Source organism: Callorhinus ursinus, unplaced genomic scaffold (genome assembly GCF_003265705.2).
Source record: "Callorhinus ursinus isolate GAN/ISIS: 27379988/994484 unplaced genomic scaffold, GSC_fseal_2.0 scaffold45, whole genome shotgun sequence".
Lineage (NCBI taxonomy): Eukaryota > Metazoa > Chordata > Mammalia > Carnivora > Otariidae > Callorhinus > Callorhinus ursinus.
In genome coordinates this window covers 6,920,834-6,929,072 of record NW_027397107.1, presented here as the reverse complement: position 1 = coordinate 6,929,072, position 8,239 = coordinate 6,920,834, and the positions used below count along the sequence as shown (strand labels likewise).

Here is an 8,239-nt window from a genome sequence, read left to right as displayed (position 1 = left end):
TAAAAACAGAAAATCTGGGGGCGTCTGAGTGGCTGAGGCGTTAAGCGTCTGCCTTCGGCTGGGGTCGTGATCCCAGAGTCCTGGGATCGAGCCCCACATCGAGCCCCACATCGGGCTCCCCGCTCCGCGGGAAAGCTGCTTCTCCCTCTCCCACTCCCCCTGCTTGTGTTCCCTCTCTCGCTGTCTCTCCCTCTGTCAAACAAATAAATAAAATCTTTAAAAAAAAAAAAAAAACAAAATCTGGAGGCGCCTGGGTGACTCAGTCGTTAAGCGTCTGCCTTGCGCTCAGGTCATGATCCCAGGATCCTGGGATCGAGCCCTGTGCAGGGCTCCCTGCTCCGCGGGAACCCTGCTTCTTCCTCTCCTACTCCTCCTGCTGTGTTCCCTCTCTCGCTGTCTCTCTCTCTCTCTCTCTGCCAAATAAATAAAAATCTTTAAAAAATCTTTAAAAAAATAAAAAAAATAAAAAAGGAAAATCTGTGAGACCCCCAGTTCACACTTCTGTGCCCCATGTGGCTCCCTGGCCACCAGCATGGAAACCCTAGACGCACACTAGATCCGTGGTGGGTTTGCTCTTCTCTCATCCCTTCGGCTGCTTTCTGAATCAGGGAAGCCTCGGTTTATCCGCGTACACAAGTGAGGATTCCGGCAGGTGGATTCGGTGTGGGCGCACCCAGGCCCGCGGTGGGGGGAGGGGGTGGTCGGTGAAGAGTGGGTGAGAGAGGTGAACCTTCACATTCTTGAATTCAGGAAGGACAATCTGTGTGTGGTCAGGTGACCTGGGGCCCCACCTGCCAAGGTGGGGCGGTCGGAGGGAAGGCGAAGGCTACGGAATGTCCCTGTGGAAATGAAGGTTTCTGTGTGATCGCCCTCTGGGAGTCTCCCTGAGGCCAGGCAGCCCCTCTCCGCCCCAGGTTAGCCAGGACAGAGGAACAAGGGCAAGGACGGAGAGGTGGACCCAAGCCTAGCTCTAGGGCTTCGTCCAGTGCGGGTAAGGTTGGCTTTGGCACTAAAACCGGACGCCCCTTCCACCTCCCTCCAGCATTCTACCGCAGCGGAGCGCGGGATCCCGGAGCCCAACCACGCGTCAGGAGAGAGAAAAGGAGGCGAGCTGCTGGGGCGCGGGCCTCCGCGAGCTGTTGCCATGGCCACAGGGGACTTTTGATGTGAAGCCCGGTGACCACCCCCCGCACCACCAACTTCCCTTCTCCACTTGTCCTCTGGATGACGTCATGGACGTCCGTGGCCCTGACAGGCCACCTGTGGGCTGGTCTCGGCTTTAAAGCAGCTGTTCTCCCTTGGCCCCCGCAGCCGTAGCGACGGTATCTGCACCCGGAGCACCTCGCGACTCTGGACCTGCCCTCCCGCCCTGGCGGCGCGGCCACCGCTTGAAACAGAACAGATTGCCCGAGAGAGGCAAGTATTCAACGAGTGCTTCACAAAATACCTTCCTCAAACCCCACCCCTCCCCCCGCCCCACATCCCGCCCCTGCTTTGCAGTTCTTGGTGGAGAAGCCCAAGGCGGGGTGGTAAGGGGGCTTTCTTCGAGAAAGAAGTGGAGGGCAGCCGTCTTCCTTCCTGGCCGTGGCGACCCGTGCCAGGTAAAACCCCGAGCAGGGTCCGCCGTCCAATCCTCCCCCGCAGGGAAAGGGCTCGGGATTCGAGGAGCAGCCAACTCGAACTGAGATTCGCGAGACGGCGCCCAGGGCCGCTTCGGAGGGCCGGAGGACGGGGGCGGTTGGCTTCAGCACCTGCCAAAGGTGCCTTGCCCGCTGACAAATTCACGAGGGAGCGGGAAGGCGGTGAGGGCGCCTGGGAAGCGGGAGGCGGCTCCGCAGCCCGGCAGCTGAGCGCTCCTACCGGGTGCTCCGGCCCGCTCGAGTTCTGGGGGCGTTTCGTTCTTGCACCCACCAGCCCGGCGACGAAGACACGGGGCTTGCGGTTTGTCTGGCTGGGTCAGGCGCCCGCTCGGCAATGGGCAGCACCAGCCTCGGGAGTGCGCGCTCTCCGGACCCAGACTCCCCAAGCCCACCGCAGCAACCTGGTCTCCGCTCTGCTCGCCCTTCAGAGACCAGGTGCAGCAGACCTGTTGCATGTAGAAAAGCGGCGGGGTTCGGTGTTCCAGGCTTCCCTTCCCAGCCTTGCCCGCCACCAGATCTGTGCGCCAGGAGTCCCGGGATTCTGCCTGCGGACGCCCAGGCAACCCAGCGCCGAAGGAGAAAACGTAGGGGAGTGCCGGGAAGCCACTGGATAATCATCCCAGTGCAAGGGGCTCTTTCTGCCCGCCGCGATTGTGGCAATTACACAATTCGGGGAAGGGAAGGGAGAGGCTCAGGGGATTATGCCCCGGAGGGAACCCGGTCTGCCGAAAAAGCACTTCTTTTGCAGACACGTCCTAGCCTCGCCTTTACCCCCCGGCAAAGGGCACCTGCTCTTCGGGTCCGGACCTCGGGGGTCAGAAACCGGCAGCTGGAGGTTCCCAGAGACCCTCCACCGCGAATCCGAGGCTCCAGCTTCAGCACCAGAGGCTGGACAGCGCCCGGACCCGAGAGCGCCCCGACTCCGCGGGCGCTAAATTCTTCAGCCCCCACGCGGTGGAGGCCAGGAGGTGAGGCAGGGTTCGCCGAGGTGGGGGGTGGGGGGGAGGGACTCCTCTTCCCCATTTCTCCAGGAGCGTAGGTGTCGGATTCTAGGAGGGCATTCTATCTCCCCATTCGCTAAGACCAATTGGAATAACTTGGTGCAAAGTGCCCGAGGGTGCGGAAGAGAGAGGAGGCGCGCCCGGAAAAGGTGAGTTTAGGGGCAAGCTGGACAGCGGATCTGCCGGGAGCACCAGGCACTGCTGTGCTGTAAAATATCGCCACATCCTAGCCCTGTTCGCTCTCTCGCTCCCGCCCACCCCCACTTCTTCCTTCCCCCCCCCCCCGCCCCCGCAATCTCCGAACGCCCCAGCGCGGATGAAGGAAGGGATGGAGGGAGAAGATACTGAGGCCGAGGACAGAAGCACATTTGATCTGGGTCAAAATGTCTGGGTGTAGGTGAAATCTGTCCGAAATGAACATCAAGGTCCTCAATTTTAGCCAAGGGAGCCCAGAGTGTGCCCTTCACACGAAGAGCAGAATGGTCTTTAGCCAGAGAGGAAAAAAAGCCACGGAGGGGAAGACGTTATCACAAAAGGGCTAACGGAGGTGGGGGAGGAGAAGAGGGGGCAGGACCCGGGCGCTGGAGTGTGGTTACCAGGCAACCAGCCCCAGCCTCCTGTTGTCTTGGTAACTGTGAGCCGAGGGGTTTGGGCCACTGATTATCCGTGAGCACCTTGATTCTTTAAATTATCTGCTGGGGAGCCCCTGCCTTCCCTGGGCTGGAGGGGAGTCACAACCGGTCCTGTCAAATCCCAGAGACTTAAAAGGGAATCCTGGAAGGTGAATTTTTCTTTTTAAGTCAAGGTTCATGGCGAAGCAGCTACTTTTCCACCACGGCAACCCTTCTCACTCTCCCTACCCCCTTCGCTGAGGCAATCCTATCCCACTCTGCCCTTTCTCTGGGATTTACAGTTAGGGCTTTTTTCTTTCTTTTTTTCACTTAGTCCCTTAGACAGAGGGGCTGATCTTCTCCCACCCCCCTTTTTTCGCCTTTAAATGAGAAAAACATATTTGTTCTTCATGGATGAATGGCAGGAAGCCAGGGAAATTGTCCAAAGGTGTCTCTGGTACAGAGAGTGTTTCTCCTTGGTTTGGCAGGGGTTCGTCCCTCCCTAAACAACACCCGCCATGGGAAGGGGCTGAATTCTAGATCACCCCCTCTTTTCACCTCTCCCCACAGACCACTCAGTTCAGATCGGTAGAAATGCCGCTTCCTTAGCAAATTGCTACTGGCATCACCTGCCTTTGATTCCACGAGAGTCTCCTCTCTTCATTTCCTCTCCAGCCTGCCTTCATAGCAAATGCAGCACTCAAGGCTTTTAATCCTCTGATCTCCTTCCTTTCTCTTGATTGACAAACACTGACTCCATTTTTCATCTGTCAGCCTTATCCACCTGTGTTCATTTGTAGTATCTGTGGGAAATCATTTTACCCATCATTTCCCAAAGGCATTTGTAACAGTCTCAGAATGATTTCAAGGGACATCACTAGTAAGTTAATAGGACAGCTTATGTTCTGTGCACTATTTCACCTAGAATACTTTTCCTTAAGAGCCATGAACTTTCCCTTTCCAAAACGAAACCTTGTTTTAAACTGAGCTATGACTTACAACAGGGAAATCTGTTTCAGGCAGTAACTATCATATCATTATCTGATGCTCTGCATCAGTAAACACACGTTTCATTTTCTCTTCCTCACCTTTTCCTTCACACATTGCTAATGTAAAAAAAAAATTAATCATGATAACTTCAATCTAAGTTGAAGGTCAAAATAACCCTCCATTGACTGGCTAGTTTGGGGGAGATTTACATTAAAATTCTTTTCCCTCACATGTTACTATAGAAACTTCTTTTTAATACAGACCAGACAGCTGGTCTGCTTTTTGTACTTTTCTTCCCAAAGTGCCTCCTTTATGAATTCTCTGGGTCAGCTATCATTGATCACATCAATAACGTCCCATAGCCCCATAGCAACAGTGTTCTTTTTTTTTTTTAATTATTATTCCCTTTCTGCTCATTTTCTTTATGGACAAAGGGTCTACTTGCGAGAAGAGAACTGAGATCTTATTGGACAGAAAAGGAGAAGCATTATTTCATTGGTTAGTTTGTATTGCCTTGTCAACCAATCAGAGGATGCCATTTATGCTTTTCTGACTAGCTGAGCGAACAGGGTGCCCAGAATGTTTGAATCTGCCTTAGTTTCATCCAGTAGCAAAGGATGGAACTCAGAGTTCTAGGACCCAGGAACTTTGACTAATCCAGATTGCATTTGATTTGCAAGAACGAATTTTGCTACCTAGTTATTTGTAGCTTTCTTGAACAAAAAATACATTGTTCTATAGATTTTTCTTTTCATTTAAAAACATATCTCCATCATCTTTCCAAGTCAGCACAGGTTATTGGTATCAGCATACGAAAGGTCCAGGGACGGGGCACCTGGGTGACTCAGCTGGTTAAGTGTCTTTCTTTGGCTCAGGTCATGATCCCAGGGTCCTGGGATGGAGCACCACATCAAGCCCCACATTGGGCTTCCTGTTCAGTGAGGAGCCTGCTTCTCCCTCTCCCTCTGCTGCTCCCCCTGCTTGTGCTTGCTGCCTCTCTCTATCTCTGTCAAATAAATTTTAAAAATCTTTAAAAAGAAAAAAAAAGTCCCAGGGAATCTTTGTGATTTCTCCTATTAGTTCAGAATTGGTTTCCACACTTAGGGATTTAGTGAAAACTTTCGGGGGTGAGGAGGGGAAGCTAGAAGAGGGAAGAGCTGTGTGTTACCTGTGATGAACATGTATTTCAGCTTTTGGATTCATTCTGTCCAACTTTAGTGTCCCTGGTAGTGTTGTTTTTCTACTTTAATTCTTCATAGCTACTGCCTTGGCTTGCATTTTCAGTGACAAGTAAAAAATCTGGATGGATGGAGATGATGACCCTCCAGTTCAGTGTAAGAGTAGATACATCACTTCCCAGGAAGGCTTGTGGCAGGTAGATGATGGTGATCCCTGACACTGGAGATTATCCCAGCCCCTTGTGGCACTGGAGTTGGACAGGTATGTTTTTTTCTTTCTTTCTTTCTTTCTTTCTTTCTTTCTTTCTTTCTTTCTTTCTTTCTTTCTTTCTTTCTCTTTCTTTCTTCCTTCCTTCCTTCCTTCCTTCCTTCCTTCCTTCCTTCCTTCCTTCCTTCCTTCCTTCCTTTCTTTCTTTCTTTCTTTCTTTCTTTCTTTCTTTCTTTCTTTCTTTCTTTCTTTCTTTTTTCCCTGCGCCAAATAGTCCCATTTGGGGATTCTGCCATTAGCCTACACTTCTGTAAAAGAAAGGGGCATTAAATTCCTCCCTTTCCAAGATAGAAACTCTGACAACAGTTTGGAAGAAGGTTTAATGTGAGCACAGACCCCCGTGGTCAGTCTTTTCTTGGTTCTTGACTGGAGGGAATGCTTGGAGTGGACAGATGCTTGATCCTGATGGTGTTCTCAAGGGCCACCTCCCTTAATGGCCCCATCTATGTCCGGGTTTCAGTGGCACCATGATCCCCAGCACTAAACTATAAGCCCTTCAATATTAGGGGCTATATCTTGTACACTTTTGATTCCCTGCAATGTAGTCATGCTTAAAATAGGGGCTCAACAAATGTTTGAATTGAATCCTCCAGGCTAGTATCAAGACAATCCCTTAACTTCCTCTTTATGACAATGGCAGCTCTAGCCCTGGACCCTCCCCCATCTCTTCCTTCCAAAAGCTTCTATTCCCTAGCTCTCTTCACAAAAGATAAATGAAGGCTCAGTTCATCGTTACCATGGTTACGTGGAGTGGCCACACTGAGGATCCCTATCACCCATTACTGTCAGGAGGAAAAAAAGAGGAGGGGATTGGGGATCATTGTCACAGGAGGAAACCATGGAAACAAGCATCGCCAAGGGGATGGCTCTAAATTCAGAGGAAAGAAACGAGAAGTGGGGAGAGGGAGCTGGTGGGCTCAAGGGCAGGTCATGTTTTCAAGGTAACTTTCTCTGAGACTGCAATGGCCTCCTTTGCTATTTGCATCTTTTTTTTAAATAAAGTATTTATTATTTTATTATTTTTTAAAGTAAGCTCTAAGCCCAAGGTGGGGCGGGAACCCATGATCCAGAGATCAAGAGTTGCATGCTCCACGGATTGAGCCAGCCAGGCACCCCTCTATTAGCATCTTCACCCAACCCAGAAAAAGCCCAGAGTTAAAGAATTTAAGAAAACTGGGGCTCATGTCCACTTTCATTGGTCCTGCTAGGAAAAAGCTAATGAAAATGGAATCTATTGTATTCACACCTCATGATCGAACTCTGTGTCTGAATTCTGCCTCTTTGCTAACTAGTTTCATGAGCCAGGCTCTGCGGTAGGCACTGGAATATAATAATGAGCAAAAGAGCCCCTCCTCTCATGGGGAGGGCTAAACAGCTGGAAGGTTGTTGGGCCTCAGAGCTGGGCATGGCTAGTCTTCTCCATGTCCCCCCTCTGTGGCTCCCAGCAAGCCCTGCCCCACTCTGGGTGGAGATAACAAACTGAAGGTTGGAGAGCTGGGCTACAGGGGGAGAGTTCTCAATCAAAAAGAGAAAGAATTAAAAGCAGCGTCAATAGGGAAGGGTAATTATCCTTCAGCTGCTGCAGAAATAAAATTAGGGCCGCGCTCCCTGAGCCACCAGGATATTGTGGCTTTTGCCAATTAAGAAGCAGGTATGTCCTGCCAGTGCAATTAGAGGCTAGGCTAGACATTGGGGGGCCTTGCCTCTCTTTCATCGGTGACAGTGACCTGGGCTGGGGCAATTCCCTGGGGAGCCCAGCACTGGGCGTCGGGGAAGGGGGATGCTGCCGCTGGGAGGTCATCCGCCCCCTGCTCACAACTGGTTCCCTTTTTCCTCTCCTTTCTATTCTGTTTGCCTCAAAACCCTCACCCCCCACTTCATTCTGCGCTGTGTCTCAGCACAGGGAGGATTTTCACCAGGGACGTTGACTGTGGAGTTGCAGGGCTTGGGGAGAGGGGGGACCATTACCTGGAGTCCTTCCTTTTTCCTCCTCCCCATAATAATACGTTGCTTTATGATTAATGAAGAAAGGTAGAGAAATGAGCCGCCCGCCTGCCTCCCTTTAAAAGTAAGATCTCATTATTAGAGAAGTATGTTCATTACAGAAAATGAAGCACTCCGGAGGCAAGAACAAGAAAAGAAGACATCCCCCTCCTTCCCCGTTCTGAGCGAAGACTTCCGAGGTCCGGGAGGAGCGTTGGGAGGGGACGGACTGGGCGATGGGCGCGGGGAGCAGCGTGGGCCCCGCCAGAGCGCGCGGGCCAACTGCGCGTGCACAGGGAGTCACCTGCGGGAGAGGCCGGGGGTGTGCGGAGAGAGGCTGGGGGGGGCGGCGGCGTGGACCGGCTCGCCCCATCTGGAAGACTAGTGATTTTGTTGTTGTCTCACTGCGTCCAACAACAAGTCCCAGTCTGCCGCATGGTGCCGGCCACCCCAGCGGGGTGTGGGCCGGGCCGCGCCCCCCTTTCTGGCTCTCCTTCCAAGTGTTCTTTTTGTGCTTTCTCTATGTCCGCAAACCACCTCCTGAAACCACCGTGCACACCCCGCAGGC

At 52.2% G+C, this 8,239-nt stretch overlaps 1 long non-coding RNA gene across 2 annotated transcripts; it reads left to right on the top strand.

Annotated features, from left to right (window-relative positions):
* Positions 1-1,136: 1,136 nt before the first annotated feature.
* On the top strand, positions 1,137-7,999 carry LOC141370779 (uncharacterized). 2 transcript variants are annotated; one of them, XR_012375118.1, is made up of 4 exons: positions 1,137-1,416; positions 2,389-2,608; positions 5,527-5,682; positions 7,794-7,999. It is a non-coding gene; the product is annotated as an uncharacterized lncRNA (long non-coding RNA). The 2 variants fall into 2 exon arrangements; XR_012375119.1 differs by lacking the exon at positions 1,137-1,416 and adding an exon at positions 1,502-1,601.
* The last annotated feature ends 240 nt before the right edge of the window (positions 8,000-8,239 follow it).